Here is a 13,300-nt window from a genome sequence, read left to right on the forward strand (position 1 = left end):
GTCAGAGACATCAGCCTATTGTGTAATACTTCAGGTTACCTCACGTGAACTCAGTGCCGCAAGCATCACAGGATCAACTCTGCCCTTTTGTTTTCTTTGCCCTTTTTACAAAATCTTTCAAAAGAAAGAACAGCTTTTAAAAGGTGTTAAGAGACGAACATAAAAAGACAAAGACAAATATGCACAATACATACAGTATGTGAGGGTAAGCGCTCGCATTTAAAGCATTATTGTTTTTACATCGCACTATCAAGAGTGATAAACTTATTTTTACACTTGCATGACAACAACGAATTTACTTTTTCATTATTACAGTGGTTCACATATTTTTATGTTTGTATGACCGTTAGGAATGTTACTTTGAAAAACAATCCCTTTTCCATTATTGCTCCCCAAAGATAAAATAATTAGTGTTTCCAAATATGAACAAATGATGTCGACCAACATCCTGGAAGGGACTGTTGAGCTTGTGGAAGGGAATCTGTTGAGCTTGTCAGTCCATACGGTTTCACTTAACTACTTCAGCCACCAAATTCTGTGTGGGAAAAAGGCCAAATCTGTTTTTGAAACTACCCATGTTATTGTGGACAATGTTGAAACCATATGTGGCAATAATGGCTACAGTACCTCCTGGATGTTTCAAGGATCTACTGCATTATGATCTAAATTTTTGTCCAAAAAAAAAAAAAAAAAAAAAAAGGACACAGAGCGGCGCACTCCTTGGGCGCCTGCTGAGTTAGCGCCTTTCTTTAGCCAGCACTACAAGTGGTCTCCATCCAGACAAGAGCGGCGCACCATGAGCCTGCCGCTTTGTGCTGATTCAATAAGAAATAATTGCATATTGGCCTGTCTCCACTCAGCCCCCCTCACCACTGTGGCCTGATACTGTACTGTATTTCTATGCAGTCATTTACAGAACAGAGCTGAGGAGGTATGCCGCAGCAGTGCCCCGATGACTGACTTTAACCCAAAAATGCGTGGGACTGCACGTGTATCTCAAGCAAACTTTTCCTACTCATGTCATTGCGTTTTGTAAAATCTTCACAATATTCTCCTGATATATAACTTAGTTGACATTACTGTGATTTGAAGGCAGATGGTCTGCGTTCAACATTGATGAATACATAAAACAAACAGGACACATGGTGTTTATATCTGGCTTTTTTTATTTATTTTTTTTGCAGATTACATACCCAAATAGTCAGAAGCCCTATTTCTCACAAGTAGTTTAGCTTGGTGACTTAACTACCAACTGCAAAAATGACGCAATTAATTCTGACCTTTTGAAATAATTATAATTGATCAATTAGATGGATTCAAATGTTTGTAGACCTTAATCAAATTTCTTTTGGTGATTTATTTTCCTCCTAGAGGAGAGTAAACTTTAGGTATTGGACAACTTAAACATCTCATGTTGGACTTGGAAACCTATTTTAAAATCCATCCATCCATCCATCCATCCATTTTCTACCGCTTATCCGAGGTCGGGTCGCGGGGGCAGTGGCTTTAGCAGGGACGCCCAGACTTCCCTCTCCCCAGCCACTTCATCCAGCTCTTCCGGGGGGATCCCGAGGCGTTCCCAGGCCAGCCGAAGGATGTAGTCTCTCCAGCATGTCCTGGATCGTCCCCGGGGTCTCCTCCCGGTGGGAAGTGCCCGGAACACCTCACCGGGGAGGCGTCCGGGAGGCATCCGAATCAGATGCCCCAGCCACCTCATCTGGCTCCTCTCGATGTGGAGGAGTAATGGCTCTACTCTGAGATCCTCCCAGATGACCGAGCTTCTCACCCTATCTCTAAGGGAGAGCCCGGACACCCTGCGGAGGAAACTCATTTCGGCCGCTTGTACCCGGGATCTTGTTCTTTCGGTCACGACCCACAGCTCGTGACCATAGGTGAGGGTAGGAATGTAGATCGACCTAGAAATTCTGTCCATAAAAGTTATGAACAGAATCGTTCCTTGGCGGAGTCCAACCCTCACTGAAAACGAGTCCGATTTACTGCCGGATATGCGGACCAAACTCTGACTCCGGTCGTACAGGGACCGAACAGCCCGTATCAGGGTGTTCGGTACCCCATACTCCCGAAGCACCCCCCACAGTACCCCCCGAGGGACATGGTCGAACGCCTTCTTCAAGTCCACAAAACACATGGGCGAATTCCCATGCACCCTCGAGGACCCTGCCAAGGGTGTAGAGCTGGTCCACTGTTCCACGGCCAGGACGAAAACCAAACTGCTTCTCCTGAATCTGAGATTCAACTTCCCAACGGACCCTCCTCTCCAGCACCCCTGAATAGACCTTACCAGGGGGGCTGAAGAGTGTGATCCCCCTGTAGTTGGAACACACCCTCCGGTCCCCCTTCTTAAAAAGGGGGACCACCACCCCAGTCTGCCAATCCAGAGGCACTGTCCCCAATGTCCACGCGATGTTGCAGAGGCGTGTTAACCAGGACCGCCACACAAGAGCTTTGAGGAACTCCGGGCGAATCTCATCCACCCCTGTGGCCTTGCCACCGAGGAGCTTTTTAACCACCTCGGTGACCTCAACCCCAGAGATAGGAGAGCCCACCTCAGAGAACCCAGACTCTGCTCCCTCATGGGAAGGCGTGTCGGGGGTATTGAGGAGGTCTTCGAAGTATTCTCCTCACCGGTTCACAACGCCCCGAGTCGAGCTCAGCATTGCCCCATCCCCACTGTACACAGTGTTGATGGTGCACTGCTTCCCCCTCCTGAGACGCCGGATTGTGGACCAGAATTTCCTCGAAGCCGTCCATAAGTCTTTCTCCATGGCCTCACCGAACTCCTCCCATGCCCGAGTTTTTGCTTCAGCGACCACCAAAGCTGCATTCCGCTTGGCCAGCCGGTACCAATCAGCTGCCTCAGGAGTCCCACAGGCCAAAAAGGCCCGATAGGACTCCTTCTTCAGCTTGACGGCATCCCTCACCGTTGGCATCCACCAACGGGTTCGGGGATTGCCGCCACGACAGGCACCAACCACCTTACGGCCACAGCTCCGGTCGGCCGCCTCACCAATGGCGTCGCGGAACATGGTCTTGATGTCCCCCGCCTCTCCCGGAACATGAGCAAAGTTCTGTCGGAGGTGGGAGTTGAAACTCCTTCTGACAGGGGATTCCACCAGACGTTCCCAGCAGACCCTCACAATACGTTTGGGCCTGTCATGTCGGACCGGCATCTTCCCCCACCATCGGAGCCAAGTCACTACCAAGTGGTGATCAGTTGACAGCTCCGCCCCTCTCTTCACCCGAGTGTCCAAGACATCCGGCCGCAAGTCCGATGACACGACCACAAAGTCGATCATCGAACTGCGGCCTAGGGTGTCCTGGTGCCAAGTGCACGTGTGGACACCCTTATGCTTGAACATGGCTTTCGTTATGGACACTCCGTGATGAGCACAGAAGTCCAATAACAGGACACCGCTCGGGTTCTGATCGGGGGGGCCGTTCCTTCCAATCACGCCCTTCCAGGTCTCACTGTCATTGACCACGTGAACATTGAAGTCCCCCAGCAGAACGATGGAGTTCCCAGCGGGAGCGCTCTCCAGCACCCCCTCCAAGGCCTCCTAAAAAGGGTGGGTACTCTGAACTGCTGTTTGGTGCATAGGCACAAACAACAGTCAGGATCCGTCCCCACACTCGGCGGAGGAAGGCTACCCTCTCGTCCACCGGGGTGAACACCAACGTACAGGCGCCGAGCAATAAATATACCCAAACCTGCTCGGCACCTCTCACCGTGGGCAACTCCAGACTGGAAGTCCAACGCCTCTCAAGAAGACTGGTACCAGAGCCCAAGCTGTGCATAGAGGCGAGTCCGACTATATCTAGTCGGAACTTCTCAACCTCACACACCAGCTCAGGCTCCTTCCCTGCCAGAGAGGTGACATTCCACGTCCCTAGAGCCAGCTTCTGTAGCCGGGGATCCGATCGCCAAGGTCCCCGCCTTTGGCCACCGCCCAGCTCACTGCACCCGACCCCTCTGGCCCATCCCACAGGTGGTGAGCCAATGGGAAGGGGGACCCACGTTACCCTTTCGGGCTGTGCCTGGCCGGGCCCCATGGGTGCAGGCCCGGCCACCAGGCACTCTCCTTCGAGCCCTACCTCCAGGCCTGGCTCCAGAAAGGCACCCTGGTGACCCTCATCCGGGCAAGGGAAACCGAGTCCATTTTTTGTCGTCATAATAAGGGGTCTTTGGCCCGTGCTTTGACTGGTCCCTCACCTAGGACCTGTTTGCCATGGGTGACCCTGCCAGGGGCATAAAGCCCCAGACAACAGAGCTCCGAGGATCATTGGGACACACAAAGCCCTCCATCGTCCTCGGGGTCTCTTCCCGGTGGGACGCGCCCGGAACACCTCACCAGATGCCCGAGCCAACTCATCTGGCTGCTCTCGATGCGGAGGAGCAGCGGCTCGGCTCTGAGGCCCTCCCAGATGAGCGAGCTTCTCACCCTATCTCGAAGGGAGAGTCCGGACACCCTGCCGAGGAAACAAATTTCAGCCGCTTGTGTCGGCGATCTTTTTCTTTTGGTCATGACCGACAGCCTGTGACCTATAGATGAGGTTTGGAACGTAGATCGACCGGTAAATCGAGAGCTTTGCCTTTGGGCCCAGCTCATTCTTCACCACGACAGACTGATACAGGGTTCCGCCTGTTGATCTCCTGCTCCATTCTTCCCTCACTCATGAAAAAGACTCTGTCATAATGGACTTCCTCATCTTGAGGAAGGATCTCCTCCTTGACCTGGAGAAGGCACTCCAGATTTTTCCGACTGAGGACGATGGCCTCAGATTTGAATTCTAAACACCTCATGAAAAGATGCCATGTGCCCAGTTGGTTTAAATAGATGTTTAAATACTTTTCTGGCATTTGGACGGCCCCCAGCCTTATTTATTGCTATAAATTAGCAGGTCTTTCATCATTCATTCACATTTTAGTGTGCGGCAAAGTTTGTACAGTAACTTACTGCAACAGCTAGGCCACCAATATTATAGACCACTAAATTTGGTTGCCATTGCAAATGAGAGAAACTGTGGCAGGGAGTGTTTATATACTAAACTGCAGAGAGTACCAAATATTTACTATGATGGACGTTAAGTATTTTTACAACGGGAATGGAATGGTTTATTAGCAATACTATTTGTGTGTAATTTTATTGTTGATTCCTATTAAAAAAAAAGTGTTTGAGGGTAGGTATTTACACATTTTAGTGGAGCCGGTAATTAAAGGGGATGCTTGCTGTTTTAAAACCGGTAGCAAGATTTCAATGTAGTCTCACTTCACTAATTGTCCCTCCACCGCACCCTCTCTACCCCACCACAGTCATAGGCATGCAATTCTAAAAGTGCAACATTGTGATAAATAGTCACAGAGAACGATGTTTGGCTTCAATAAAATACCAGCGCTAGCAATACTAAGATAGCATTAATACTGAATACAAGCCTATATTAGCCACACCTGTTACGTTGGTAGAATGAGTTATTCGTAATGCAGTGTTACTATTGCGCCAAATAGTATTGGTTTGAAGTATTAATTTTTGAAATGTACAATCAATTGAAAAATCAAAAAGAGGTGATAAACGTACCTTTTGTGCAGAAAAGTTTCTACTTCCGCATTGCTTCTGATTCCTCACAGCTGCTTTGAGGTCCCTTTGCTCTGCTTGTGTTTGCTAGTTTTATGCCCAACTTGTAAGCAGACAAGCGGGTGTTTTTTGTTTGTTTTTCCAGTGGTTGATAATCCTAAATAGTTTCAGCAAAGACCGGCTACGAGTGTGCCCGCAAGTGCACCGCAAATGATTGACTCCACATCGGTCTTGACTTCTGTCTCTGATAGGCTGTTCATCCTCGTGCGCTGTGGTTTCTTTAAAAAATACAAATTGTGACATCTCTTTTGGAGTAGTGATTCCCAATCACTAATTTTAAAAATGTATTCACTGCAAAAAAATATTTTATTTTTCATCTAACTATGCCAACAACGTATAGTGACAGGCAGAACAATGAAATGTTCTTCTACTAACACCACATATAGTTATTACTGTTTATGTACTTTTTGTGACATTTTTGCAATGTAAAAAATATTATATTATATAAATATATATATATATTATATTATATAAATATTATATATATATATATATATATATATATATATATATATATATATAGTACACGTTGTTGCTTTAGGTGGTGATGAAAATAAACAAACCAGTGTGGCATTTGAACTATGCTGTCATTTAACGATACACAATTAATACATATTGTTGCTTGAGTAGTTGCAGCAACAACAAAAAAACCAAAAAAAAGTCGGCTTGCCCTGAGGCGACCCCATCAGTAATCCACCTGTTATCTGGACAGATGTTCCTCACAAATATGAGCTCATGTTTTAAGGCAAGCCCCTCACATGGCACACATCTCATTTAAATCTATTAACATAATCCTGCGAGCACTCAGCAAAGGTTGGCACACAATCAGCTGGGCAGCAAAGTATGATGTCATCCAGTAAAAATGTGACATGTGTAGGTAGGTGTAGTTCACAACAAACAAGTTCACAGGTCTACATTTGATAGCAATCCTGCATGCACTGATGCTCTCTGATCAATTCGGGATTATTCAATATTGCACGAGGGCTCCACTATGGCGCAAACATAAGGGTGGAAGCAGTTTGGACCGCCTCGCCAAAATCTTCAATTGACTGCTATGCGGTGCCCGTTTTGCCGGTTCCCCTCGTCAAAAACGATATAATCATTTATTATTATTATTATTATTCTTTTACACGGCGTTTCATGTACAAGACAACGAGCGAGCCAACTTCACGTCAGTGCCCACATGTGGAAGCGTGAACGCCATTCTGCCAGCAACTTCACACCCAGCGTGACAACCCGCTGCCATAATCACAACAAAAGCCACACACGAGCCGTGTTAGCGGGGTTGGTGTTTACCTGCTTGCTACTGTACGAGCGCTGCGGCCATTTATCCGGTGGGGAACGGGCCAGCGGTCCGCATTTCCTGGATTGCGATGCGCCGGATGGAGCCGCTCTCTCCTTGCCCCCGCGGGTCCTGGGGAGGGAGGGAGGGACGAAGGGGGGCGAGGGTGGGGGGGGGGGGGGGTCAGGGGGCTTCCCGGCGCGGTGTCAGAGAGGACGGCGGCTCCGCATTCAGCTGACGGCCACAACAAAACAACATTACGGCAGAACGCACTCCGCGGCTCCGCACCACCCCGCACGGCAGGTTCGGTGGGCACCGCCCCCCTCGCAGCCTCCTCCAGTGGGCTGGCCCGGTCCCGCCCACCTTATGAATAGTCATGAGCGGGACACAGCAGCCGCCGGCAGTCGGGAGGAGCACTTTGCCCGAGAGTACTCGACTGTATTGCACTGTTAATTCCAATTAGCAAGCAGATGGAGCAGCAGCAAGGTTGATGTGAAGCGTGTATCACATGACTTCCCACCCACCCATCCATCTATCTATCTATCTATCTATCTATCTATCTATCTATCTATCTATCTATCTATCTATCTATCTATCTATCTATAACACATTATTACATATATACAACAAATTGATGGCTAACTAGTTTTGGAATCAGAAGTCAGGGATAATGGTTTAACTATTGTTGAAATTACTGTAATAGGGGGGGTTGTAGCAACAAATACTGACAATATTTCAACATTATTATTTATTACTGTACATATGACAATATGAGATTTTAGCAAGAATCATTGAAGTCGACGCACATGATTTTCTTTCGGGGGCCACATAAAATGATGTGGCTCCCAGGGCCTTGAGTTTGACACCTATGTATTAGAGCTACGATCGAGTTGGCGGTAAGTCAAATTAGAGTCGCGAATGAGCTGGAAAAAAACAAATCCGGTATCAGAAATTTCAGATTAGCATAAAAAAGAATCAAAGAATAACATACCATGCACTATATTCTGACAAGAAATGCAAAGCTACAAAGCTGCATAACTTTCTTTGTGTACGTCGGCCGCCATTTTGACTTACTGCGCATGTGCATACAGTGGGTACGGAAAGTATTCAGACCCCCTAACATTTTTCACTCTTTTTTATATTGCAGCAATTTGCTAAAATCATTGAAGTTCATTTTTTCTCATTAATGTACACACAGCACTCCATAGTGACAGGAAAAAAGCAGAATTGTTGAAAATTTTGCAGATTTATTAAAAAAGAAAAACTGAAATATCACACAGCCATAAGTATTCAGACCCTTTGCTGTGACACTCATATATTTTACTTGGGTGCTGTCCATTTCTTCTGATCATCCTTGTAATGGTTCTACACCTTCATTGGAGTCCAGCTGTGTTTGATTATACTGATTGGACTTGATTAGGAAAGCACACTAAAAAAAAACACTTGAAGGACTCCAAGATGGTGAGAAATAAGATTTTCTGGTCTGATGCGACCAAGATAGAATTTTTAGGCCTTAGTTCTAAGCGGGATGTGTGGATAAAACCAGGCACTGCTCATCACCTGTCCAATACAGTCCCAACTGTGAAGCATGTTGGTGGCAGCATCATGCTTTGGGGGTGTTTTTCAACTGCAGGGACAGGATGACTGGTTGCAATCGAAGGAAAGATGAAAGCAGCCAAGTACAGGGGTATCCTGGACGAAAACCTCCTCCAGAGTACTCGGGACCTCAGACTGGGCCGAAGGTTCACCTTCCAACAAATCAATCACCCTAAGCACAGAGCTAAAATAACAAAGGAGTGGCTTCAGAACAACTCCGTGACTGTTCTTGAATGGCCCAAGCAGAGCCCTGACTTAAACCCAATTGAGCATCTCTGGAGAGACCTGAAAATGCCTGTCCCCCAACATTCACTATCAGAGGTGACAGAACTGGAGACGATCTGCAAGGAGGAATGGCAGATGATCCCCAAATCCAGGTGTGAAAAACCTGTTGCATCATTCCCAAAAAGATTCATTGGTTGAATAGCTCAAAAGGGGTTTTCTACTAAATACTGAGAAAAGGGTCTGAATACTTATGACTCTGTGATATTTCAGTTTTTCTTTTTAATAAATCTGCAAAAATTTCAACAATTCTGTTTTTTTCTGTCAATATGGGGGGCTGTGTGTACATTAATGAGGGGGAAAAATACTTAAATTATTTTAGCAAATGGCTGCAATATAACATAGAGTGAACATTTTAAAGGGGTCTGAATACTTTCCATACCCACTGTATGTGCAGTTAATAGCAACTACCAAGTCCTTTTCCTTATCATGAATCACAGACGTACGTAGCCGAGCTGGACTGACAGAACAGTGCCTCCATCTTGATGCAAGGTCAGTAATGTACTATTAAATAGGTAGCGTCGCGGGTAGTTATACAGTATGGACCTCAGGCCATTAAACCTACTGGAAATAATTTAATTATTAAAAGATGTGTCACAAACCTTTTGTCCATTGAATACGTATTGCACAACTCCTGCAGCAAGCGGGAGAATGCTGACACACGTTAGGGTCTCCCAGGAGCTATACATGTGATGAAAAACTGAACCCAACAAACATTACCTGTCCTCGCTGCATTGTTTCCTGTTGATATAAAAAATCCAAGTTATCATTATGTGCTTTGCAAACATCTTTTGTGTCCCTGTAGGAGCCCCCCTGTCACATATTGGAGAACTGCATCTAGATTTTGTTTACCTCAGACGATCCCTGAAATGCTTGAAATGTTGGTGTTTCTTTTCAAAATGTGATGCAATTCCATTGAAAATATAGCCGATATCATTGCACTCCATAATATTATTCTAATGACATCCATTGTTTTTATTTGGTGATTGGCTGAGAGCAAGTCTCACAGTTCGACCGCTTCACACTGGGGGCCCTTTTTTTTTCACAACCACATAAATTACCAAATATAGCACCTTGTTCAATAATGGGTTAACCACCATGTCATGAGCTTACAGTACAGCATGTACTGTAAATATTAAAACAGCCACGCTTCTCATATTGCCAACGACGGTGTAGAGAAGAGCACCGTGGCAAGAAGGGAAAGAAAAAGTGCGATGGCTGGGGACTGCTGTCTTTTGGTTTGTTTGTTTTTTTAAGAAAAACAGGAGAGCAAAGAGGAGAGATGTGTGGGAGTGAGTGAGAGACAAGAGGAGGCAACGGGAGGCGTGCAGGAAGAAGCAGCGACGTGAGCGTTCCCTACTGCATGCTACAATATGACTCTGACAGGCTTATGTAAGCAGACTGGCCTGGCATTTGGCTCTCAGCAGACGCCGGCTGCACTGACTTATATAACTGCATCAGCTGCGCCTCTGAGCTGTGTAGGGGGTTGGGGTGGGGTCGGGGGCAAGCATGCATACTGGAGAGTCCTGCAAGCACACACTGAGTGCTTCCACTGCAATCAGGGATTGCCAAATTGAACCAAAATAACTGAGGGAAACGGGTCAGTAAGGGTTCATCTCCCATCAGCAATTGTTAGATTATGGATTAATGTTTGGTAAACGCTTCCAGAGCACATGCAGGGCGCCATCTATACACCCGTCCACGTTTTTGTCCATTGGATTGTCCATATTAGCCAGTGCGTCATTTTAAGGATTAATTGAGTCACAGTAAACAGTAAGTTTACCATTGTTACATTTTAGCTCAATGTTCGGTAAAACCTTCCAAGACACTTGCTGGGAGTCCGGCAATTTGTATTGTCAGACGCCCCACATTTTGAATGATCATATGACCACAAATGATAAGACATTGAGTATAATGAGTTAGACCGATTGCTGAATCACCTGTAGGTCAGAATTCAATTCAATCAGGTTTTTACATTTTCTTCAGCTTCAACTTGAAGGTTAATACTTTCATTTTCCGTCGCGCTCGTTCTCAATTGCGTCACGGGTGAGCTGGAGCTGAGCCCAGTTGACTGTGGGCAAGAAGCTTAGACTGGTTGCCAGCCAATTGCAGGGCACATAGAGACAAATAACCATTCACGCTCATATTCCCAACCATGGATATTTGTCTTGAAAGAACCTAACATGGAAGTTTTTGGAATATGGGAGGAAAAAACAATACAAGCACAGGGAAAGCAACTCAACACAGGAATACTACTTGTGCTTAAATTTAAGCATTAAGGGACTCAAAGTGAGTTTGCCTTTGGGTTACTGTCTTAATGTTTGGTTAAAAAATAAAAAATAAAAAGAAACTTCCAGTGTCATCCATATCCATTTATCCATCAATCGTTCTGTGGAGCAATCTTTCAGTCGTTGTCCTTCCATCCGTCTTTTTTCTATACCGCCTATTTTGTGCAGTCAAGGGGATTTTCTATCGGGGGATTTTCAATCAAAGTCCAAACATGGCCCAAATTTACTTCGCTTCCAAGGTGAGACAAGATCTCTCAGAGTAGTAGTCCAGTTTGTCCTTGAGCCTGCAAGGGAGACAGTCAGGCCCCAAATCAGTTACCACGCCTGCATGCGGCATAAAATTTTAACTTTTAACCAGTTACACCACATATGCACTTGTACGGCCATACAGTACGTCAGGTCAGGGACACCCAACAATTTTTTTTAGTAGGACAATTCTAAAAGCACAAGGCAGAAACAACAGTGCCTGATATTTTCATCACGGTATAACAAGCGAATATTGAGGTCAGGGTAAACCCAAGCATAAAGTGGTTGTATGAGTAAAAATCCCAGGATACCTAACCAAGCATGACTGCAGTGCTGCACTAAGTGGTCCATAATCAGCACATTGCAGCTTCTCATCTCATATTACAGCGACAAATTGCATCAGATGATAGAGAAAATGAAGGTGGGATTTATGACAGCAGAGTCATCAGCCAAAGCAAATGACTTCAATCTTTCCTCGGCGAAAGACTGAGCTCACATTTGTAGATGTGGCGATAACAGTGGAAATAAAAGTCTAATTTACGACGTTGAGCTAATTTGTTCTGCATGCCGTTGGTTGTGTGCAGAAGTTCTTACATTTAGGAATGTGCAAAGAATTACTGAAGCTCTAAAAACTCATTCGGAATGCCTGCGCATTTTTCCGCGATGACTGCACAAGAGTTGACAGTGTCTGACCCACGGTCCCGGAGCCGCGTGTCATGCCAATTTGAATGAAGCGCACTGTTCAAAGGATTTCCAGTCTGAAAAACACTGATTGTTCATGCTTCACAGCCAGGCAATGCAAGGACATGGAGGGGAAGAAGAGTTCAACCACAATCAGCAGACGTACAACTATTCATCCTGAAAGTTGCAGCATGATGTACTATTTTCGTAATAAATCAATGGTTGAAATGAGTTTTTACAATTTAGGTCCTAAAGGACCAATTCAATTGTAGTAAATATTTTGACTATCACGAAGTTAACACGTTTGCTGCCATTGACGGCTTTAGTAGTCAAATAGACATGTTACCTGGGAGGTTACCAAAATATTTTGAAATACTTCACAGCACGGTAGTTAAGTTCTACACCACTGCAAACAACACCTACAATAATAAGGAATTAAAACCTCGTTGACAGTGTCAGTCAAAAGTGAGCATTATCTTTATGATAAAACTAGTTATTTGGTGTGGCTACGTTATTTAACCCAACTGTACGCTGCCATCCCTCAGTTGTCTTCGTCACCTATGAGGAAAATTAGTTAGGCGTGTGACAGTATCGCTATTCAGTAGATACAGTATGTGGATTAGGTTGAGCGGCGGAGAGTGGTGCTGCTGAGAACTGCTGGGAAGTCAGCCTGCAGAGGGGAGTGTGTCGTGCAGCTCCAGACACTGCCAAGTGCAGTGGGCCACTAGTATGGCAGCCAGAAACAACAGGAAACTTCTTCCCAGCCAAGCAAAAAGGAAATAACGCGATGGAAGCAGACAGTACTGCTTTAGGGGACAGTAATTAACGAAGCAAAGCAAGACTAATGCCCATTTATAGTTAAGATTACAGGGAAACGTCGTCAAAAAGTAAATAAAAATGTAGTAGTCCAGTTAATACACATTTATGGTGTATACACTGAACATAAGCAGTATTCTGCTAGAAAAAGTGGCATTTCAACAATTAACTGAGGAATTGCAATGTAAGACAATTTATAGGTCTAAAACCATAGCACCATACAATCTGCCTGAGTATCAGCCAGAACATGCAAGTCACATGTAACCGCCACGTCCCAAACTTTGTACCATAATGTAGATCTAAAAGCAAACACGTTTGTATCACCTTGATAGCCCAGATAAGGAAGCTTAAGTACAATCAGTTAGCAGCCAGGGTTGAATCACTGGCAGACCAGAACTGGATGTAAACACAAGCTACACCCAGTGTTCTTCTGTAATGAATGTTACACCACCACGTCA

At 45.5% G+C, this 13,300-nt stretch overlaps 1 protein-coding gene across 1 annotated transcript in view; it reads right to left on the reverse strand.

The window, feature by feature from the left end:
• The window catches only part of LOC133401711 (transcription factor HIVEP3), a 54,853-nt gene extending 47,634 nt beyond the window's left edge, over window positions 1-7,219 (reverse strand). The window contains 1 exon segment of the mRNA XM_061675005.1: window positions 6,948-7,219. The gene's annotated coding sequence lies outside the window, so the exon portion shown is untranslated.
• Window positions 7,220-13,300: the final 6,081 nt, after the last annotated feature.

Source organism: Phycodurus eques, chromosome 4 (genome assembly GCF_024500275.1).
Source record: "Phycodurus eques isolate BA_2022a chromosome 4, UOR_Pequ_1.1, whole genome shotgun sequence".
NCBI classification, from domain to species: Eukaryota; Metazoa; Chordata; class Actinopteri; order Syngnathiformes; family Syngnathidae; genus Phycodurus; species Phycodurus eques.